At 45.2% G+C, this 24272-nt stretch overlaps 1 protein-coding gene across 6 annotated transcripts in view; it reads left to right on the forward strand.

Moving 5' to 3' along the window:
• Positions 1-1301: 1301 nt before the first annotated feature.
• MRTFB (myocardin related transcription factor B) overlaps positions 1302-24272 on the forward strand; it is a 484967-nt gene continuing 461996 nt past the window's right edge. For all 6 annotated transcript variants that reach the window (XM_077448955.1, XM_077448954.1, XM_077448957.1 and 3 more), the window contains exon 1: positions 1302-1400. The gene's annotated coding sequence lies outside the window, so the exon portion shown is untranslated. The remainder of the gene's footprint in view (positions 1401-24272) is intronic.

Genomic DNA, 24272 nt, shown 5'->3' on the forward strand with positions numbered 1-24272 from the left:
ACTATGGTTTGGTCAGGCGCTTAGATTACTCTCTTTCGGAGCCAGGTCAGTGGGAGTGGCCCTCTCGCTGTGCGCTCTGGGAGAGAGTATTGAAGATATGGACGTCACGTGGTTTGGGGTTCCAGTCCAGTATGAAGTGCTGATTACATGGTCCTGGTCCTCCTGACCAGCCCCCAGGAAGGCTATGGCCTGGGATGCGGTTCCACCCGACTTTAATGCCTTGGGGCTGGCTAGCCCAAGGCATGGAAACTAGAGGAGGATTCTGAGGTGGATGGGTGCAGTCTCCGGTCCGGGAGACCCATTGTACTTCGACCATTCCAGGGGAGGACTCTTTAGAAGAACACCACGTACTGGGGTTTTCTTAACAAGAGCCTGGAAGGCCCGAAGTAACCGAGAGAATCCGGTCTTGTGGATATCGCCAAGTGGGCTGAAAGATCCAGGTATCCTACAAGTGTTCTACAGCTTAGTTTCCTGCGTGTTCTGCAACAATGTCGGTGACAAAGACTTTGTTCCTGAGTAAGTACCTTGTTGGCTGCTAGGCCTTGTGAGAGAGGGACTGTCCAACCTGAGTGTTCATCCAGCTGCGAATGGCTATTCTCTGGATGCAGTCAAAGTAAGAAAGTTCTTTAACGTTTATAGACTTTGACATTGAGAGTGCCTGAACTTTCCTTTCCAACCCTCTGATCCCAAGTTAAAGACTGTTCAATGGTTGAAGTTTGCAAATAAAATCCATTCAATTGGATCTATTGTCAGTCTCAAGTTACTGGGTCACCTACCATGGGACATCCCCTAAACGTGCAACAAGGAGAAGCGGAAGGTAATGGTAAGCCCAAAAATAACCAGCAGCTCCTTCGGGGGTTAGTGGTACAATAGAGGTAAACAGGGTGGCTCAGGATTGAGCCTGCAGCAGTGGCCCATGGAATGTGACTTTCTATGGGGGCAATCTCCAAAAATGAGGAGCCAGGAGGAGACCTCGGAAGAGGAGAAAAAAAATATTGCACAGAGCAGATATGTATGTCATGTTTGGTATTTTATTAAAAAAAAATGAAAGCTTTACAATCACTTTAAGCTGTCCAGTGTTCAAATCCAAAGACAACATTCCAGAACTAAAGACTCGACAGCTGCAACTTCCCAGTTGTCATCTATACATACATATCCAGTGCCCTGCTCTGATTAGAAGTGGGGAAGTCACGTGACCTCCCCTGTGCTGGGACAGCCTGTCACGTGACCACCCCTTTCCCTCAGCCTTCCGTCACTCGGGTTAGTTGTTTTTGTCCGCGCGGTGCAGACTCCGCCCCCCTAGCCGGAGCAGGGGGAGGAGGCAGAGCTGTGTGCGCATGGCAAGCTGTGACCAGGCTGAGGAGAAAAGAGGAAGCCAGGCACAGAGCTGTGACACTCAGGTAATGACTGAATCTCACCCTAATACTGAGTTGGATTATTACGTCATCACTCTGCGTTCAGGGATAGCACAGAGCGCCCCATCAGTGTCTCCAGTGCGCCTCACACCATGCACACTTAGTTCTAGCAACATTCCTCCCAGCTACTGTGTGTGAGGGAGGCAGAGCCTTTCCTCTGCATTGTATATAAAGTGTCTATGGGGGACTCCTCATTCCTGACCTGTGGAGGGGACGTTCTAGAAATACTCCTGGGCCAGTTCCTATCCCATCCCTGCTGCCTATGACCAGGTTGGAGGGGTGCTGCTGGCCTTCACCTGTCTGCATGGAGTGTATGGGAGCCTCTGCTGAACAAGTGCTACAGATGGGTATATATATATATTCTATAGTGTTTACAATGTACACAACATATACTGTACATTCATATCAAGCCCTGTCCTCAAGGAACTTACAATCTAAGGTCCCCATATCCCATTGAAACCTATACATACTAGGACCAATAACCTACCAGGTCCTGCATGTGCTTGGAGTGCGGGAGGAATCCAGCATACCTGGAGGAAACTCACCCAGACACAGGGAGAACATGCAGCTGTTACTAACCTGAGTCATTTAAAATCAAAACTTTTTAAAAGAAATTTGGATAGCGTAAGGGAGGGATCTAATCCCTGTCAGGGAACTTACTAAAAGGAATGATAGAATGGAATGCCCTTTATGTCCCCTGTCTGGTTATTTTTGCCATCTGTGCCCCATTGGGGAAATTTACCTTCACTTCCTGTCCTGTAGCCAAAACAGGAAATGAGAGAAAATTCCTTCAACGTGAGGGAATCCCTGGTTATCACCACAACTAGTGTCCCCATTGCAAGATTTCCTCTTATTACTGTCCTGAAAAAAAATAAAGAAGTTGGGCAGTGCTCTGATAGCATAAAATAGCGACTTAGGGCAGGTTGTGCGTTTCACATGTGATCTGGATGCAGTGCGATTCCAGCTCATTCATTTGAATAGACTTTTATTGTGTCAGACTGCACCAAAAGTAGTGCATGCAGGATCTTAAAAAATGTACAGAAATCAGTTTGCGACTTGCGCTTGGGCTGTCAGTGAGTTAAAGGGGTTTAAAAACCTCCTGTGATGCAGCCACCCCCCTTTTAATTACCTGAACCCGGTCTTTATAGCGACGGGGATGAGCCAAGCAGCTGCCGCTGTCTTGGGTCCTGATTGGTTAGAATGATAGCAGCGCAGCCATTGGCTCCCACTGCTGTCAATCAAACCCAATGACGTGGGAGCCAGGGGTCAGGGCAGAGTCCTGCTGTCTCTGTCAATAGGCGCAGCAGCAGGACATGGGAGCGCACCCACACGGGTGCCATGATGGAGAAGGGGCGGGACCCCAGAAGAGGAGGATCGGGGCCACTCTGTGCAAAACCAACTGTACATAGGAAGTCCGCATGACATGTTTGTTTTTTAAAACAAACCTTTACAAATCTTTTTACGCTGACACCCGCTGCAGATCACAAGTGCAGTGCATTTTGAACAAGGCTCAGGAGGCACGCAGGGAACATGGGTTTTTCTGCACCACATTCTGGTTGAACTGGCCCTGGACATTATACCATCAAGGGCAACATACAGATCCTGTAAGAGGTAGTATAGAGATGGGCCACCACAATGGTTTGTAGGGGTATTGGCCCAGGTGCAATCCATAAAAAAAAAGTACATAGAATATGGAGCAGGCAGTAGCTGCACTCAGAATATTGAAATCCTAATAAAGTGACTCGAAGATTACTCAGAAACCCAAAACAGAAAATAAATGTGCAAAACTGACTCCTATGCCTTAAAACAATGTGCAAGACATAATTAAGTGTCCACAGAACAGCATGTAAAGTATTTTAACTGGAATCCACACAAAAAGAACTCTGTGCAAATCAAAAGTTATAAACCATCGCTCACAAAGATATGGTGCTTATTTTCCTTTCCTCTTTTTATAATTGGCTCCATTCACATAATTTCCAGTGACACTTTGATCTGACTTTACACTCTCTGGACCTAAGTCACATGAAAAGTTGCATCAAAGTAGTGCAGACACCTTTTCATAATTGCTTAGACTTTAAGTTGCACCTGAATGGGTGCCATTGAAAAGAATTGGGTTCGACTTGTGATGTCTAAAGTCACATGACAAGTCACTCTAGTGTGAATGGAGCCTAATGCCGCGTACGCACAAGCGGAATGTCCAACAGAAAAAGTCAGACGTAAGCTTTTCATCGTATATTCTGATCATGTGTATGCCTCATCTGACTTTTATTTTTGTGGAAAATTCTGACGGACGTACAAATAGAACATGTTTTAAATATTTCCGACGGAACCAATTCCTATCGGGAAAACCGCTCGTCTGTATGCTGTTCCGACAGACCAAAAACGACGCAGGCTCTGAAGCAAATACGAGACAGAAGCTATTGGCTACAGGCTATTGAACTTCCTCTTTCTAGTCCCGTCGTACGTGTTGTACATCACCGCGTTCTCAACTATTGGTCTTTGGTGTGATCGTGTGTACGCAAGACAGTTTCAGCGGAACTCCGTCGGAAAAACCTTCAGAGTTTATTCCGATGGGGAAACCGGTCGTGTGTACGTGGCATGTCTCTTCTCTGGACAGCTTACAATTTGGGATTTTCTTTCATGATAATGATAAAAAGGACAAATAGAGAGGGTGAATCTCCCTGTCGGGGACACAGACCTCAATGAAAACTGACAGAGGTTCTAATCTCTAAAAGTAAAAAAAAGTTTTGACTTTAGTTAAGCTTTAATGAAGCAATAGAACTTCTGCAGCAGAACCGAAGGTGAATGGCTAAATATATAGTGGAAAATCATATGGGAATTATGACTTTTCCAAGGAGTTGTAATTCTGTTTAGCTGGCATTATCCATGCACCTCCAGCCAGATAGCACTGCCGGGCTCTGCTTTCCCTGTCACCTCCCTGTAGTTGAGCAGTAGAGATGAGCTCAGGCGTGTTTAGATCCTCGTCCAAACCCACTTGAGTGATCCTGCCAGGAGCTGTCATCTGTACTGGGCAAATCATAAGTGGCTGAGGGATTTCACGCCCCACAGGCACATGTATACAGAGAGATTGGCCTAGTACAGGTGACAGCTCCTGGCGGGATCACTCCAGTGGGTTTGGACTAGGATCTGAACATCCTGAGCTTATCCCTTTAGAGCAATACACCTTAGTCTGGGACTGGACAGTGAAGTAGCAGCACGCTATTCTTGAAAGCCCTTAGGACTCACGCACACAGGCATATTAAAATATGTCTCTTTAAACTGGATCTTTTTGCCAGGAGATGGCAGAAAAATAAAGCATAAAAAATGTTCATTGTAGTACAAAATTATGGGCATTTGTGAAGGTTTACAGGCATCTGGTCTGGCGTTAGGCATAAACTCATTCTACTGGCCAAGATATTATTTTATTTTGGCCTCTAGAATAAATTTTATGTGCATAAACCCTACATTTTTTCATGTGTATGTTCATGTGTATGTATTTTGGTCATAAGCTCTTCTCTAAATGCAGCTTGTGTGTTTTTTATGCCTTTTAAATGCTCGTTTTAAAATATTGCTCTAAATACCTAATGTACACGGCCACATAGGCTAACATAGAACTGCGTTTAAAGGCATAAAAAAAAATGCTGTAAAAGACTGTAATAGCTGGGTTTTTAAATGCCTATGTGCATGAGGCTTTAGTGTAATGATACATAGCAAATCTTAAAAGGGCAATCATAAATTAAAAAGGGATTTTCGTTATCTTGCATATTAGGATAAGCGTAGCAAGTTTAAAGAAGAACTACAAACAGAACAGGTTTTTGATATGTTTTGTGTACAATAAAGCCCCCCTGTAATCATGTATGTCCTACATGTGGATCACTGCTGTGCAGTGTAAAAATTGTTTTCATTAATTCCAGAAAATATAGCTATCACTATACTTCCAGCACTGTGCCTCTCATATTGGAAGGAAATCTTTCACTTACCCTCCCTTTCCAATCCCCTTGTCCATTCACTGAACAGAACAAAAGGGGAGAGGAGGGGCAGATAAATGACGTAAGTACTAGTCAGTGTGAGATCGGTCAACTGATCCCTGCTCCACTGGGGTTTATTTACTAAAGCTGGAGAGTGCAAAAGCAGTCTCACCTCTGCATAGAAACCAATCTGCTTCCAGGTTTTATTGCCAAAGCTTAATTGAACAAGCTGAGGTTAGAAGCGGATTGGTTTTTCTGCAGAAGTGAAACAGATTTTGCACTCTCCAGTTTTAGTAAATAAACCCCACTGTGTCTTGTTTGATTTTTATATCAACAATAAAGTGAATGATTATTCAGAAGTTCAGCTTGTTGGATCCTATTTGTTACTGTCATGTATGAGAGCCATAGCTCTTGTCCATTCACATTACACATTGTATTTTGTGAACAGAATACAAGGCGCTCTCTGAATGGACAAGGGGAGAGGAAAGGGAGGATAAATGAGAGCCACAGAACCAGAAGTGCAGCACTAGCCATATTTCCCAGCATGAACGTAACAGATTTTTACACTACACAGCAGCAATCCAGACATAGACTAAACGTACATCATTACAGGTAACTTTGTTTTACACAACCCATTTCACAAAACTGTTCTGTCTGGATATTTGCTTAAAATCTGAATTTAAAATAGACAGAAGGATTTTTGCATATTCATTATTTACCAATAAATCCCCTCTAAGAAAGTTTTATTCAGCCTTGACGGTACAGAGAGCAGCAGACTAAAGCCTAGTACACACAGGCCAAATGAGGGGCGGCCCACGGCCGGTTCATTAGAAGGCAGCTAGTCCAACAGAAGCTGACCAAAAAAGGTCTACCAATAAGCTTCTGATCAGCGCTCTCAGCCAATGGCTAAGGGCCAGTTCACACCAGATGCAGTTCCATGCAGTTCCCTTTTTTCTGCACCAATACAGTCAGTTCCGGTCAGTTTCTGCACCAGAAACTGACTGCGTGGTGTGAACTAGAGCCATTGGAATACTTGGAAAACAGTGTGCATGCATTTTTGGTGCAGAAATAAGCGCACGGAACTGCGTCTGGTGTGAACTGGCCCTAAGAGTGCTGAGCGGAGTGTTCTGGGGGGATCACTGTACTAACATCCGATTGTTAGTACAGTGTCCTGAGCTATCTTTTTTTTTTTTTTTCATTCAGCCTGCTGGGTTGAACAAAACAAAAAAAACTACTTGCGTATACTAAGCTTTAGGTGCTAAGACTTAAGATTAACCGTACAGAGGAAATAAAATGAACAGATTTCTTCATCTATACACTTTTTTTCTGATAGCTTGAGCCTCAGCTGTCAGAATACAGGGATCAGTTTGACATGTCTGATATAGAGTATTGTACATGAAGGCTGAAATTACACTTTGGGTTGTTAACAGAATTTTTTTTTTATAATTTGCATTATTATTATAATATGCGTCTTTGCTGCCTTGCATGCACTAGGATGATAATCTCTCTATTATGGTCATTTGATATACTGCCTTAAAGTGAAGAAAATCTAATTTGACAGCTTTACATTTAGTTTCTGGGTAATATGCACTTTAATAAAAAACGTACTTTGTTAAACTGTTGCATTCTGCTTTCCTTAGTGCATTGCAATTCTTTTCTGTGGTTTCCCTGAGATAGTCGGCTGCGTTGTACCACTGTAAAGAACTGAGACGTTAACGCAGTTGAAAGGTCATGACAGGTCATGTAGACTGACAGTTGTAGTAATAGGATGTAGATTAAGGGAAAGCATCTGTTAGAATAGTGAAGTAAGTTGGCTTCACATGTAATTATTTTCATTATAAAGCTCAGTAGATGAATATGATAAAGTTGTCTTAGGTCCTTGAAAATTAGCATTTTTATGTGCTTCTAAATCTACCACGTCCTCTGAAGCTCGGTCCACGTTCAGGGCACCTACCTTTAGGTTTTTCTTTCCAAGAAGCTCCAGACAAAAATGTAATTAAAAGTAAAAATCTAAAATGTTGCCTTACGCAGCATAGGTTTGTTTTATTTACTTTTGTGTGGTAAATCGGCTGTAACATATCTAGTCAGCAGAATGTTTCCAGTTTGCCTGATCTAAATATATTTTTTGTTTATATGTGTTTTAGAAACTTCTTTATACAATACTAGACTAGTGTTGGTGACTATAATATTTCCAAAATGAGTAAATGAAAAATGATTTGTTTTAATAATTACTGAATCATAAAAAGGCTATTTGTAGTTCTAAGAAAATGGTGTCTTGCTTATTTTTAATGTGCCTAAATCTGCAGCCTGGTGCATTCTCTATACTGGAAATAATTGGATAACCCATCAGGGAGTGAGTTTCCCTCTTAGTTGCTATGACTGATTGGCAGACAGGCTTACTTGAGTGCAGAAAACTTGCCACTAAATCATCAAGATATATAGGAATGTGTAGTGTGATTTTCTTTTCCACGGGCCTCTATTAAACTCTGACATATTTTTTCCTTTAAAATATAATAATTTGTAATGTTCTAACCTGATACTGGTCAAAAACTGAAATTTAGTCAGTTCAGCAGGGACCGGCTAGTTTTTGATCAATGTGTGGCCGTGCCAGCTCGATAGCAGTCGAAGGGACATGTTGGAAAATGCTCCTTGATTAACAGCTGCAGATCAGTGGATTCAGACAGCGGTGGATGTCACTGTCAGGCCGCGTACACACGGGCGGACTGTCTGGCCAACTAAGTCCGTCAGACAATCCGACAGACAGTCCGTCCTACTTTTGAATGAACGGACTTGACCACACACGATGAACAGACAGTCCGCTGAAAGCTTGCGCGATGACGTGTACAGCACGTACGACGGGACTAGAAATACGACGTCCAATACACTGCAATGCAACCTTCGGCCGTGTAAATCCTTTCTGAGCATGCGCCATACTTAGTCCATCCAACTTGCCTACTCACGAGCGGACTGTCCGCTGAAACCAAAGTTGGACGGACAATATTACGGAAATTCCGAAAGACTTAGTCCGCTGAAAAAGTCAGCTGAAGCCCACACACGAGCGGACTGTCCGCTGAAACACGTTTCAGCGGACCAAGTCCGTCAGACAGTCCGCCCGTGTGTACGCGGCCTCAGAATACAATGGCCCAGCAGTGGGGATTCCTCTGACCACCTTGTTTGCACAGAACGAAAAAAATTAAAGCAGTATTCTGCCAGTGGGGGGTTTCATGGAGCCTTCCCAACTGGCTGAATACACTGATTACTGCTAGCTGCTATAGGCGCTAATTGCATGAAGAAAACATCAACAGGGTAGTTATACCCAAGTCCATCCATGAATCAACCTGGGTACAATGAGCCTGCCCATACATGGATTGAAATTCGGATGGTCCCTGCTGAACCAACCAAATTTCAATCCATGTATAGCCTGCTTAAAGTGGTTGCAAACCCTTACAGACCACTTTGACCTACAGGTGAGCCTAGATTAAGTCTTACCTGTAGGTCCAAGAAATATCTCCTGAACCTACACGGTTTAGGAGATATTTGCAAAAAGACAGGCACTACTGTCTATGGCACGTGCGCCGTGCAGGCCGTTAGTGGCGGCTCCAGCCCGCATGCGCGGGGGTGACGTCATCGCTGCTCTGGCCAATCACAGCGCCAGAGCCACGATACCTGGAAGGAAGATGGACACTCCGTGGAAGAGGGGACAGCGGTGACATCGCTGGCTCCTGTGTCAGGTAAGTGACACATAATGGGCTACTATGAGATGCATATTAGCCCATTATGCTTTACCTTTGCAGGGAAGCAAAGAGGTAGTAAGCCCATCAGGGTTTACTTCCTCTTTAAAATGTGTGTGACCAGTAGGGGGGCAACGGATCGTCACTGATCCATGATCCGAACGGGTCACCCCATTCGGATCGGCACATGCTGTGATCCGCAGAGCGCTCCACGGTCTCGGCCTTAGGAAAGGCCGCGGCTTCGGCCTAGTTTCGTAACGGTGGCCATCTTGGTGCACCCGTCGGCATTTACAATGTGATCGCTCTGTCAAATGATGGAGCGATCACATGTAAACAAAGCGACGTCATGATGACGCAGGTTCCTCTCTCCCCTCTGTGTACAGATCTGTACAATGGAGGGGAGAGATCGGATTGCAGCAGTGCTGTGGGCTGGACCTGTAGTGCCCACAGCGCTGCTCTGTGACAATTGCAGTCACAGCCATCCCTCCATACCCTGCCAATACCCTGCTATACCCTGCCATACCCTGCCAATACTCTGCCATACCCAGCCATACCCTGCAATACTTGGTAATACCCAGCCATACTCAGCGATACCCATCCGTACCCAGCCATGCTCAGACAATATTACAGTGGGGGAGATGACATGGATATTACAGTGGGGACTATATGGTGGTGGAATTTTCACAGGTTTTTGCAAATTCAATTATTATTTGCTGATCCGAAAAATTATCCGATCTGTGACTCTGATCCGAGGAACGATCCGATCTGTGAGTTTTGTGATCCGTTGCACCCCTAGTGACCAGCTTTAAAAAGCTGCAGCAGGCCCTTCTCAGTTAACTCAGAAATTAGGTTACTAGGACGCAAAACCTGAAAAATGTTTCTTTGTTGAGAAAGTACTAAGGAAATGACCTGTTACATGGATTATGAAAGTTTTAGGTAGGGCAGCATGGGATCGGTCTGTAAACTAGGCTCACATTGTACTAATACATAGGTGTGGATCCTTCAAAGAAGCTTGCTACACCCTGAGATTATTTTTCACGTTTATGTATTTACTTTTTGGATGTGGTTACACTCTGTATCTTGTGTGGACACTGCTGAATTCCAAGAACAGAATCCATGCTCCAGCATTGAATTATGTTGGTGTTGGGGTTTATTTTACTAAAACTGAGAGTGCAAAATCAGGGTCACTTCTGCATAGAAACCAATCAGCTTCTAACCTCAGCTTGTATAATTAAGCTTTGACAATAAAACCTGGAAGGTGCTAGGTTTCTATGCATCGGTGAGCCTGTACTTATATTCTCCAGCTTTAGTAAATAAACTCCAATGTCTTTATTGTTCACTTTTATTATTTGCACTTAATTGTTTAGAAAGACTGCACACTAGGTGTTGTGTACCCAGCAGTCGGGCTGAAAGTCCTGGCATTGTGGTGCTCTCTTAGGTAAGTTTATGGCCTTGGAGACCTGTCCATGAACACAAGGGCTACAGTGCCCTTACATCCTGGTTCTCCTCAATTCATTGCCACAAAGAAAACCCTTCTTTTCATGTTTGTGAGCTTTGAGGCTTGCTCAGGCCAGCAACCGTGTCGTACTACAGCCACTGCTGCGCACAGGGAATTTAGCTGTGCCAATTGACACATGACCCTGTTTACATATTTCCTTTTTTTTTATACCATATTAAATGTCACAAGGTACTAGTTCACACTAGTGCAATTTCTGTTGCGGCTTGATTCGCATTACATGGAAAATCACATTATTTTCAAACCCCCTTTGCTACTTGAAATTTCAGTGCAATTTGGCTCCAGAGAATATGCTAACTACATTCAAAGTCGCATAAAACTCGCACTATATAATTGTACTGAAAATCACATTAGTATGATACAGAGTGTAAGCACATCCTAAAAAGTAAATATATAAAAAAGGGTGAACTTTAAAGTGTTACTAAACTCAGGACTCTGCCTTTACTATATCTGGTCTCCCAGAGTACACAGAACATGGAAACTGCTAAATATCTTTTCGCATCAGCAGTTAGAGTAGTCTTGTGACTTCTATCGGTGTCCAGCCAAGCACTGGTTAAAGTCTTGCATCTTTACTGCTCCCCAACCACACGTCTAAATGGAGGCTTATAACGCATCTGAACTGCTATTAGATTTTTGTTCAATCAGTGTCAACAGATAAAGGTGATATACTAAAGGACACCTAAAGTTCTCCTGATCTGTTTGAACCAAAGTGCAGATTTGTCTTGTGGAAAATCTAAGTACACACTACCACTTCAAATCATAAATTTGGATTTAAGTGTTCCAGATTATGTGCTAATGCTTAGAACCTCATTTAGAGCATATTCAAGTGAATATAGTCTTCTTTAACCACTTGCCACCCAAGGACATCATATGACATCCTGGACTTTCAGCAGCTATAGGCATCATTCAGATATCCTTGTTTGCAGCCGGTGATTCTGTGCACCATAAAAATGATCATAGCTGTGGTTCCGCCGACATCCGGTGCTTCTGTGGGCTCTCCTGTGCCATCGAAGACGAGCATAGACATTTCCGGTGACCAGATGCCCATCTTATTGACCCCGCATCTCTCCATAAAGAGGACCTGTCACGAATGATTCCTATTACAAGGGACGTTTACATTCCTTGTAATAGGAATAAAAGCGATCAAAAAAAATGTTGTAAAAAAAAAGTAAAATAAAAAGATTTAAAACACCTCTGTCCGCGGTAGCTCGCGCACAGAAGCGAATACACACGTTAGTCCTGCCCTCATATGTAAACGCCGTTCAAACCGCACATACGAGGTATCGCCACGTGCGTTAGAGCACAAGCAACAATTCTAGCACTGGACCTCCTCTGTAACCTGTAAAAAAAATTAAAGTGGCGCCTATGGAGATTTTTAAGTGCTGAAGTTTGGCGTCATTCCATGAGTGTGCAAAATTTTAAAGCGTGAATTGTTGGGTATCTATTTACTCTACATAACATCATCTTTCACATTATATAAAAAAATTGAGCTAACTTTACTGTTTTGTTATTTTTTTAAATCATGAAACAGTTTTTCTCTTATATTCACCGACCGACACAGCTGCTCTCTGTAACAAATGGTTGTTAGCCTTATCACTAGGCTAATACTAGGCATAGTTGTAATACAACCTCAGAACTCTTAGTTCCGCCCAGGGGGGCTGTCCCTTGGTAACAACCCTCCCATCTGCAGACAGACCTCAGTTTTATTTTGCCTAGTGAAGGAGAAGGACCTAGGAACCCTGCGGGCACATCGGTCCATACTTTTTTAAGCAGAAGCTTGGCTTTTTGCGCAAGATGAAAGATCCTGTGATCAGCTACCAACAGCCGGCTGGGTGACAGGCTGGATACCCTTATCCTTGTAGCCTCCCCAGGCCGGCCATAGAGCATGTGCAGGTCGCAGCTACGACTCAGCAGGCCACAACGAAACCTCAGCTCCAGAGATGGTTGGTGAGCTTTTATGCTCCGGGGCATACATATGACCGGGCTACTGATGTCTGCGTCACAGTATGCCGGGCCAGCAGCTACCCTGTACTGATCAGTGAGTAGTTCTTTAATGGAATGTCTCCCAGCTCTTCAGGACTGGTAAGTATAGCTCTCCCTGCCTTGGAGGGGCTGAGCGGCTGGGTATTCCCCGGAAGGTCGATTTGGGGTCCCTCACCTCCCTCTCTTCTCTCCCCTGTCCCTATCTTCCCTCCCCCCTCCCTGGGGGGATGCTGCATGTGGCTGCTGAGCGGTGTATGTGTGCATCTCTGTGGGCTGTTACCAGAGATGGGGGGCTGGCTAGCGGTGTCCTGGGTCCTGTGTGTTAAGCTCCCAGAAGGTGCCTGTGAGGGTCTGCTGTGGTCTGGTGCGGCACTGTGTCTCTGCTATCATTTTTTCTGTCTGTACCTCATGGAGCTGCTGGCGGCAATTTTAGGTGTGGGCGAGGGCAGTATGCCTTCCTGGGCTTCAGTGGCTATTTTCCAAGTGATCTCCTATTCAGGACACTGGCGGCCATTTTCTGGAAGCCTGAACACGTTTCTCAGCGTTCTCTAGCAGCAGCATGGCTCATGTGCTCTCACTGCCATTTTCCCTGTGATTCCTGTCTATGTACTGGACGCTGGGCAGCCATTTTTTTGAAGCCTGAGCACTTTTCTAGAATGTTTTAGCGCTCATTCTGGCGGCTGCCAATGACACAGCTTTTGTTTGCTCTGCACTTGGGAGCACTCAGGGACTACAGGCACTACTTGTGAACAGCGCAGAACTCCTCAGGATGGTGAGTCCGGTGGGAAAGAGCCCCTCAGTCAGCAGCAGCAAGGAGGGTGGGACTGTCACTGTCCTAAGTCCCCTTCGGGTGGCAGACAGGGTAGGGTCAGCAATGGCTTCAGAAACTGGTTTCTTCCCCCGAAATCCAGGCAATTGCAACCGGGTCACCTGCGGATTGCGCAGTGCCCATGGACACCCTAACGGTGGCCCTCAATTCGTTTGTTGCCAAGATGGAGGCGGTGTGTGGGAGGAAAGGTGCATTAAAGAGGCCCCTGCCCCCACTGTTCTCTGGGGAGTGCTCTGACGCAGACTCAGGCCCTGCTGAGGCTGGTGACGCTGACCAGGACCGTTTGAACAGTGAGGATGAGTCCCTGTCCGGGTCCAGGCGCGACAAATCGCTTGTTGGAGCACTTATCACAGCTGTGCGTTATACCCTGGAGATTTAAGAGCCAGCGGATCCATCTGCTGATGTACCTTTTGGGTCATGCAAGCAAGCACGTTCACCTACGGTGCTCCCATATCTGACTTATTTTGACAAGTTAATTTACAAGGAATGGGGTCGCCCGCAACAGACCTTTTCGGTCCCCAAATACATGGCGATGCATTACCCTTTGGAAGAGAGCCTTCTCAAAAAATAGTCGGCTCCCCCTGGTCGTTGACCTCCCAGTATCCAGGTTAAATAAAGTAACCACGATCCCGGTTGAGGGGACTCCTGCATTCAAGGATCCCATGGACAGGAAGGCCGAGGCAGTTCACTGTTTACGGTTGTGTGGTCAGCCGTGCGTCCAGTACTGGTATCCTCACTTTTGTCACAGACACTGACTGAGTGGGCAAAACGTTTGCGCCGCGAATTGGGAGAGCAACAGGCTTCTCCTGTCTGCGTGGAACTAGAAGACCAACTAGTGCAAGGCCTTAAGTACGTGTCTCTGGATACTTCCTCTGTTATCCAGGGCTTCAGTGTCAGCTGTGGTGCTGAGGCGCCTGATTTGGCTAAAATGCTGGTCTGCTGACCAGGCATCCAAAAAAGTCCTGGCGGATCTTCCCTTCCTTGGAGCCTCATTAGATGACATTATTAAAAATGCCACCTGTGGTAAGAGTACACTACTCCCAGAGGCCAGGAAGGCTAAAGAGCCACGCCGTAGGCAAGGGCCCTCTTTTTCCGCTCACAAACGGCTTTGTCGTCCGCCCGGAGCTTCGTCAAAACGTCCCCAGCCTGACAGGACATCCACGGACGGTCAAAAACATCCCTGGAACCGCAAGCCTAACAAGCCTGCGAATAAAAGTGCTACCGCATGAAGGTTTGCCCCCAACCATGTCTCTGGTGGGGGGTCGCCTTCAGGAGTTTGCAGCCCGGTGGTCCTCCCGGTGACCGATAAAAAAGACGAGATAAAAAGCCCAGATCCTGTCCTCAGCACGAGATGGACGGAGCAGTGCCCTTAGGTGGAGGGCACCCCAACCTACGGACCACCTTATTGTGACTGTAGAGAGTAGAAAGGACAACAGGTGGCCCCAAAACAAGTTAGTTGCTGAGAAAGGTATAAAGGACGGGGAACAAATATAATAAGTAAATTTAAAAGGGAGTAAATAGTCCTTGATTATCAAAGGTACAGCTAACCCAAACAAGGGTTGATGACACTCGGCTAGGTTAAAGTAATCAAATGGTATCCTGCAGGACATCCATCAGGATATGATGAAAATCAAACAGTGCACTATTTAGGTCTACAATCCCTTATAATAATGGCAAAAACACGTCGGCGTCCCCGCAGAGCCAAGCTGAGGACAGGATCTGGGCTTTTTATCTCGTCTTTTTTTATCGGTCAAGCTTTAGTTCCCCTGAAGAAGCCATTGTAATGTTGAAACATGTTGGGATGATTTGACCACTGAGTACCTTCAAGGCCGATACCTTCTTCAGCCTCACTTGATTTATTAGACGTGTGTTTCCCATACTGCATTTTAACCTATTGTTATGAATTGTAATTTGTATGTATATTTTGACTATCACTTTTGTAATAAAAAAAATCCTTTTTCTTTTGTCTTTATATATACTTTGTTTTTTTAGAAATATTTAGTCTTTGTTTGACTGCCTAGGTACCGTAATAATCCCCATCTTTCCTAATTGCTTTACAAAATTACCAATATAAAAAAACATATTTTTTTTCCTCAGTTTAGGCCGATAGGTATTCTTCTACATATTTTTGGTATAAAAAGAATCGCAATAAGCGTTTATTGATTGTTTTATGCAAAAGTTATAGCGTTTACAAAATAGGGGGGTAGTTTTATGGCATTTTTATTAATAATTTTTTTTTTTACTAGTAATGTCGCAGATCAGCGATTTTTATTGTGACTGCGACATTATGGCGGACACATCGGACATTTTTGACACATTTATGGGACCATTGTCATTTATACAGCAGTCTGTGCTATACAAATGCTTTGATTCCTGTGTAAATGACACTGGCAATGAAGGGGTTAACCACTAGGGGGCAGTGTAGGGGTTAAGTGTGTCTTGGGGAGTTTTTCTAACTGTTGTGGGGGGGGGGGGGGCTGTGGCTATGTGTGACATGTCACTGATCTCTGCTCCCGATCACAGGGAGCAGAGATCAGTGACACTGTCACTAGACAGAACAGGGAGATGCTTGTTCACATTAGCATCTCCCCGTTCTTCCTCTCCGTGAAGCGATCGTGGGTATCCCGTGATATCCCATGAGTCGGGACCTGCGACGCGACTTATGGAGCTTGCCGCAGGCGCCTCTTAAAGGGCAACGTACAGGTACATTAGTTTGCCTGTGCGAGCCCTTCTGCCGACGTATACAGTGGGACAAAAAAGTATTTAGTCAGCCACCAATTGTGCAAGTTCTCCCACTTAAAAAGATGAGAGAGGCCTGTAATTGTCATCATAGGTATACCTCAACTATGAGGCCGCGTACACACGCGCGGACTGTTCGCCCAACTTTGTCCGTCCAACAGTTTCGACAAACAGTCCGCTCAAACTTAGCATGGACGGACATGGCCACACACGACGGACGAACAGTTTGCTGAAACCGTGCGCGATGACGTGAACGGCACGTACGACGGGACGAAAAATACGACGTCCTATACACTGCATTATAGCTTTCGGCGTGAAAATCCTTTCTGAGCATGCGCGCAACTTTGTTTGACGAACAAGCCTACACACGAGCGGACTGTTCGCTGAAACCTTGTTTCAGCGGACAGTTTTACGGAATTTCCGAAAAACCTTGTCCGTCCAACTGTCCGCTGAAACTGTCCGCTGAAAGCCCACACACGAGCGGACTGTCCGCCCAAACACTGTTCAGCGGACAAAGTTGGACGAACAGTCCGCCCGTGTGTACGCGGCCTGAGAGACAAAATGTGGAAACAAATCCAGACAATCACATTGTCTGATTTTTGAAAGAATTTATTTGCAAATTATGATGGAAAATAAGTATTTGGTCACCTACAAACAAGCAAGATTTCTGGCTCTCACAGACCTGTATCTTCTTCTTTAAGAGGCTCCTCTGTCCTCCACTCATTACCTCTATTAATGGCACCTGTTTGAACTTGCTACCAGTATAAAAGACACCTGTCCACAACCTCAAACAGTCACACTCCAAACTCCACTATGGTGAAGACCAAAGAGCTTTCCCCACTGTATCGGTATGAGATGGTCGGTAAACGGTTAAAATGTCCCTTACCTTTTGCAAAAATGTAGCGGCTGAAAAAAGCATAGATGTGAACATCTCCCATAGGAAACCATTTTAAATGGACTATAGTGCGTTTCTGCAAAAAGCACTAACAAATGCATAGGTGTGAACTAGGCCTAAAACCATTTTTTTAAAATAAAAAAAGATTTGAAACTTTTTTTTTTTTTTTAAATGTGTGTGTTTTTTGGTACTTTATATTGTGGATAAAAGGTATAACTGGAACCCACGGCAAGCATCTTATAACAGAATTAAATACATCTATTGGAGCTGCCCTATTTAGGAAAGGATTTGTATTTCTGTCCATCCAATCCTGGAGTTTACACAATTTTCCTAGACTGCCAGGTTGGTGACCTAACTTTCTGTGCTGATGTTATGCAGTACAGAATTCTCACCTCTGCCTCCAGTGTGAAATTAGTGAAGAAGGGACAGCAGACTGATAAGGTTATCTCTCTCTTCTGGTCAGAATGTTCCTTGTGAACATATGTAAGTGTCGCATACATGAATGGTCTCTAATGTTGGCTCTCCCAGTTTGAGTTCTACACCCATTTTTACCAGAGGCTGATACCTAGGCTGAGTCCCTTACTTAAACTATTTGTGTAGTGAAGATCACTGGAAAGAGGAAAAAGGTTTGCATATATCATGGCAGTCTGCACTCCCTGGGGTTCATTAAAAGCATCCTTTTCCTTTTAACTTTCACTGACAAAGGGGTGTCATACTCTTGGTTGTCTGGCAAAGGTATAAATCCTTTGGTAGATACAGTTGTGCTCATAAGTTTACATATCCTGGCAGAATTCGATTTCTTGGCCATTTTTCAGATAATATGAATGATAACACAAGAACTTTTCTTTCACTCTTGGTTAGTGTTTGGCTGAAGCCATTTGTGTTTTTTGTTTTTTTTTAAATCATAATGACAACAGAAACTAGCCAAATGACCTTGATCAAAAGTTTATATACCCCAGTTCTTAATACCGTGTATTACTCCCTTTAACATCAATGACAGTTTGAAGTCTTTTGTGGTATTTGTGGATAAGGCTCTTTATCTTCTCAGATGGTAAAACTGCCCATTCCTCTTGGCAAAAGCCTCCAGTTCCTGTACATTTTTGCGCTGTCTTGCATGAACTGCATGTTTGCGATCTCCCCAGAATGGCTCCATTAAATTGAGGTCTGGAGACTGAGATAGCCACTCCAGAATCTTCACTTTATTTGACTTTGTGCCAGAAGGTTTGAGGCTTGTCTCTGTGCTGTTTGGGGTATTGTAAGTGGGATACATTGTGGCATTTGATTTGATATGGGATTTGTACTGCGCCGAATGTGCTCCATTAGGAGCGTGTCTAGGCGCACAGAGACACTAAAATCAAGTTGAGATTTCCAATAGAACGTTAAGAAAGGAGCCCAGGGTGCCCAATATGAAAGAAGTAAAGTAAAACAGAGAAAAATCAGGGGGAGGTGGGGCTAACCCTCCAGATGGGAGAGGAAAAAGAGCATACAAAATCCATGTTTTTGCATGATTCCTATTCTTCATCAGATTATCTGTAGGCCTGGATAAAGAGGAAGATTTTTAAACCCTTCCTGAAACTCAGGAGGGAGGGTAAGGACCTTAGAGACACTGGAAGGGAGTTCCACAGCTTATTGCCCTTTTGTAACCAGGCATCTGTTACCGGTAAATTTTAGTCTGCTGATTATCTGTTCTGTGAGAAGTAAGTTGGCCAATCGGAGTGGTCTTGTCGGTACATGTTGAGAGGCCCATTCAGACAAATAAATTGGGCCCAGTTTCCCGTGTGCCCTATACATATAGCACATTGCCTTGAATAGTACTCGCTTGGCGATAGGAAGCCAGTGCAGTTTTTCCAGCACGGGAGAGATGTGGTCTGTTCTGGCGCATCCAGGAAACCAGGCGAGCAGCTTGATTCTGAGTTGCTTGCAATTTTCTTTGCCACTTCAATGGAAGTCCAAGAAAAAAGATGTTAGAGCAATCCAACCGGGAATGCACAAGGCCCTGTACAAGAGTTAGCCGGTTTTTGTGCAAAAACGGATCTTTAATTTTCCGGAGTCTCTGTATATATAAGTTGGAGTTTGATACAGAGTTTTGCGTGAGGTATAAATGACAGGCAGGGATCAAAGATGATACCTAGGTTCCTGACCTGTTTTGCCGGCGTTGGGATGGAGCAGAATGAAGGCCTAGCTTGTTATCGGCCATTCATTTTTGTATGTGAAGGAGTCCATTTCTCAGTTGTAGGTGCATATTTGGCCCATCATCAGCATCAGCCAGGATCTGCATGTCATCTGCGTAGATCTGGCATGCTAGTTTGTGTGTAGCAATAATGTCAGCGAGTGGGCGCGTATAGCAGTTGAATAGCAGGGGCGAAAATGCTGAGCCCTGCGGAACTCCATAGAGAAGTGGTTCAGTTGGCTGCGGAGAGTTCGAGCAGCACCAAGGCTTCTGACCTCCCCCCCCCGTATCTTTTACCTTTAACAGGCGTTCACGTATATCGAGTGCAGACAGTTAAGTGCCACGTCCAGACTTAAATCCTGACTGGGAATCATGGAACAGGTCGTTACCCTCGAAGAAGCTTTGCATTTGTTGAAAGACGACTTGCTCCAGGATCTTCGCTAGAAAGGGAAGAAGAGATATAGGTCTAAAATTAGTGAGCAAAATGTAGTAATGGCTTTCTTCTGGCGACTCGACCATGCAGCCCATCTTTCTTCAAGTGCCTCCTTATTTTGCATCTTGAAACAGCCACACCACATGTTTTCAGAGAGTCCTGTATTTCATCTGAAGTTATTTGTGGGTTTTTCTTTGCATCCTGAACAATTTTCCTGGCAATTGTGGCAGAAATTTTAGTTGGTCTACCTGACCGTGGTTTGGTTTCAACAGAACTCCTCATTTTCCACTTCTTGATTAGAGTTTGAACACTGCTGATTGGCATTCTCAATTCCTTTGATATCTTTTTATATCCCTTTCCTGTTTTTATACAGTTCAACTACCTTTTCCTGCAGATCCTTTGACAATTCTTTTGCTTTCCCCATGACTCCGAATCCAGAAACGCCAGTGCAGTACTGGATGAAAGGTGCAAGGGTCTGTCAGTAGTCAAGAAACGCATTGACCTTTTATACACACACACTAATTACAAGCAAACAGATCACAGGTGAGGATGGTTACTTTTAATAGCTATTCAAACCCCTTTGTGTCAACTTGTGTGCATGTTATCAGGGTATGTAAACTTTTGATCAGGGTCATTTGGGTAGTTTCTGTTGTCATGCTTTAAAAAGAATAAACACAGTTGATTGATAATAAATTGCTTTAGCCAAACTCTAACCATGAGTGAAAGACATGTGTTATTTATATTCCCTGAAAAATGGCCAAGAAATCATAAATTCTGCCAGGGTTTGTAAACTTATGAGCACAACTGTAAGTTAGTTCATGTGTAGTTTTAAATATGTATTTATTGTTTTGCCTGGAGTTCTGCTTTAACCACTTCAATATCAGGCACTTACCCCTCTTCCTACCCAAGCCAATTTTCAGCTTTCGGCTCTGTTGCTGTTTAACCACTTCGGTACCGCGCTATTGCCAAATGACGGCATTAGCGCGGACCTACATTTCCGGGACTACGTCTATTGACGTCGTCCCGTGTACGAGCGGCCTGCGCGCTCTGTGATCGGCGAGTCCATGAGACTCGCCTGATCACCGATCCGTGCAAGGGGTCGATCCCGACCCCTTATCACTTGATCAGCTGTCAGCCAATGACAGCTGATCATGTGATAGAACGGAGCCGGTAATCGGCTATTATTCCTCCTCGCGCTGACAGCGTGAGGAGAAAAGAAAAAAGCCGATCACCGGCGGCCGTGATCGGGACATCAGTCTCCGCCTCCTGCCAGTGCCCACCTGCCCCCTGCAGTGCCAATTTAATTAAAGTTAGTGCCCCCCGTCAGTGCCACCCAGCAGTGCCCACAGTGCCACCCAGCAGTGCCACCCACAGTGCCACCCAGCAGTGCCACCCACAGTGCCCACAATCTGCCTCAAAGGTGCTGCACCCCAGTGCCGCCCATCAGTGCCCAGCAGTGCCGCCCATCAGTGCCCAGCAGTGCCACCTATCAGAGCCACCTATCAGTGCCACCTATCAGTGCCAATCAGTCCCATCTATCAGTGGTACCCATCCGTGCCACCCATCCGTGCCACCCATCCGTGCCATCTTATCTGTGCCCATCTTATCTGTGCCGCTTTATCTGTGCCCATCGGTGCCGCCTTATCTGTGCCTATTAGTGCCGCCTTAACTATGCCTATCAGTGCCCACCAGTGCAGCCTATCAGTGCCCACCAATGCAGCCTATCAGTGCCCACCAATGCAGCCCATCAGTGCCCACCAATGCAGCCTATCAGTGCCGCCTAATCAGCGCACTTCAATGAAGGAGAAAAATGACCCGTTTGCAAAATTTTAGAACAAACTATTAAAACATGATTTATTTTTTTTATTTTTTTGCATCTTTTTTTGTTTGTTTAGCAAAAAATAAAACTCCGAGCTGTAACTAAATACCACCAAAAGAAAGCTCTATTTGTGGGAAAAAAATGATAAAAATTTCATTTGGGTACAGTGTTGTATGCCCGCGCAATTGTCATTCAAAGTGCATCAGCGCTGAAAGCTGAAAATTGGTCTGGGACTGAGGGGGGTTTAAGTGCCCAGTAAGCAAGTGGTTAAATGATAATTGTGCGGGCATGCTATAATGTACCCAAACAAAATTTTTATGATTTTGTTCCCACAAATATAGCTTTCTTTTGGTGGTATTTGATTGCCTCTGCAGTTTTTATTTTTTTCTAAACAAATAAAAAAAGACCGAACATTTTGAAAAAAAAAAGGTTTTTCTTTTGTTTCTGTTATAAAATTGTGTAAATAAATACGTTACCTTCACTGATGGGAACTGATAAGGTGGCACCAATGGGCACTGAAGGCAGCACTGATGGTTGCCACTGATATGCAGCACTGATGGGCATTGATAGGCGGCACTGATGGATAATCAGGGGTGGCACTGGTGTAGGACAGCAACTAACGATTATTTTCATAATCGATTAATCGGCCGATTATTTTTTCGATGAATCGATTAATCGGATAAAAAAAGACTGAAAAAGGGGAGAAATATATATATATATATACACATACACACACACATACACACACACACACACACACACACACACACACACACACACACACACACACACACACACACGTGTCCCCCCAGTATAGATGACACATTCCTCCCCTCTCACATGGTGTCAATGACCCACCTCTTCTCAGTGCTCCCCTCCCCCCCCCCCCCCCCTCCGGTGTCTCGGGTTTTCTCACCCCTTCATGGTGACAGCGGCTCCTCCTCGGTGTGCCGGGGTGGTGTGGGGCGGAGTCTCAGTCCGGACCCACCACACGTGACTCGGCCGACTCCTCCAAATGGAGCAAAGGGCACCCCGAAGCCAGGAGATGGATGCACGCATGTGCAGAGCACAACCTCCAATCACGACAGCGCTGGAAAGCGGCCCGGCGAGGGCTCAACGCTCCTGCGCTCTGTGGCGGGTCTGTCGGAAGGCTGCTGGGTAGAGGGGGGAGGAGGAGCCGAAAGCAGCGCAGGCGCGTTGCTGGCGGGACATCAGCTGGGTGGAGAATGCAAGCAGGTGTAGCTGCATGGTCATGGACATGGTGCATGCGTAGGACACGGGAGGATAAATAGGATTCTAACGGACCGGCAGGGGGGAAGGTTCAGACTAGGGGTGCAACGGATCAAAAAACTCACGGATCGGATCGTTCCTCGGATCAGAGTCACGGATCGGATCAATTTTCGGATCAGCAAAAAAAATAGCACTATCCCCGCCCCCCCCAGCCACATTGTTTATTTAAATAAAAGGTATAACACTATCTCCCCCCCAATAAAATGCAGCTTATTACAAGCATAAAAACATAGTCAGCATATCACTGATGATTTGCGCCAAGCTCACCACCAATCAAAGTTCCTCCAAACAGACCGCCGCGATGAGTCCCGGGATGCCTATTGGCGCAAATCGTCAGTGATATGCTATGTTTTTATGCTTGTAATAAGCTGCATTTTATTGGGGGGGAGAGATAGTGTTGTACCTTTTATTTAAATCAACTGTGGCTGTGCCGAGCAAGTGGAAAGGCTTAGATAGGATTAGATAATAACTAACTACTATCTAATAGATAGTAGTTAGTTATTAGGTTAGATTAGGTAATAATTAACGTAGTGGTACCTGCATAAAAGAAGTTTTGAATGAGGTCAGGCAAGGCATCCAGCGTGACCCCTCCAGAATTCCTTCACTTGGGCTGACACAGGCTGAACGCCGCGCTGGGGGTGACGTCAGCGCGCAGCTCGCCGCCGCCGGGTGTACCAAGATGGCCGCCAGCTCCGGAGCTAGGCCGAAGCCGTGGCCTTTCCTAAGGCCGCGGCCTGCTCCGCGGATCGCATGGTGCGGACCAACTAATCGATAATGAAAATCGTTGACAACGATTTTCATTATCGATTATTATCGATAATATCGATTAATCGTTTCAGCCCTACACTGGTGAGCACTGAAAATCTGCACTGATGGTTACGCATGGGTGGTACTGATAGGTGGCAGTGCTGGTTACTCATGGGTGGCACTGATGGGTACTGATAGGCATCACTGATGGCACTGGCAGGCATTGCTGATGGGCACTGATTGCCATCTCCCTGGTGGTCTGGTGGCATCCCTGGTGGTCCTGGGTGGGCATCCATGGGGGGGGCTGCACTGATAAATGATCAGCTGTGATTGGACACGGTTGATGATAAAGAGCCTCCGTGAGAGGCTCTTTACCAAGACCAGTGTAGCGTTGTGTTAATCTGACGCTGCACCACCGATCGATGCGGTGCACGCCCCCATGGGCACACGCCAGTAGTTATCCTGCTGGATGTCATATAATGCCCAGTCAGGATAACAGAACCAATGCCCGGTCCTCATTCTGCTATAGGCCGAGCGGGAAGTGTTTAAGAAAGGTTTTGATGCAAGTAATCAATAGGCCTTTTATTTAATTGACATTAGTGCTGAGGATATTCATGTCCTGTCCAATGCTAGGATTTTAACAGCAGCAGGGAAATCCACTGTCCACCACAATCCTCCAAGTCCAAAAATGTCTCGCTGTGTATGCCAACAGAATTAGGGATCCCGTGCTGTCATTT

Source organism: Lithobates pipiens, unplaced genomic scaffold, assembly GCF_037356315.1.
Source record: "Lithobates pipiens isolate NorthernLeopardFrog02 unplaced genomic scaffold, aLitPip1_a1.2 Scaffold_22, whole genome shotgun sequence".
NCBI lineage: Eukaryota > Metazoa > Chordata > Amphibia > Anura > Ranidae > Lithobates > Lithobates pipiens.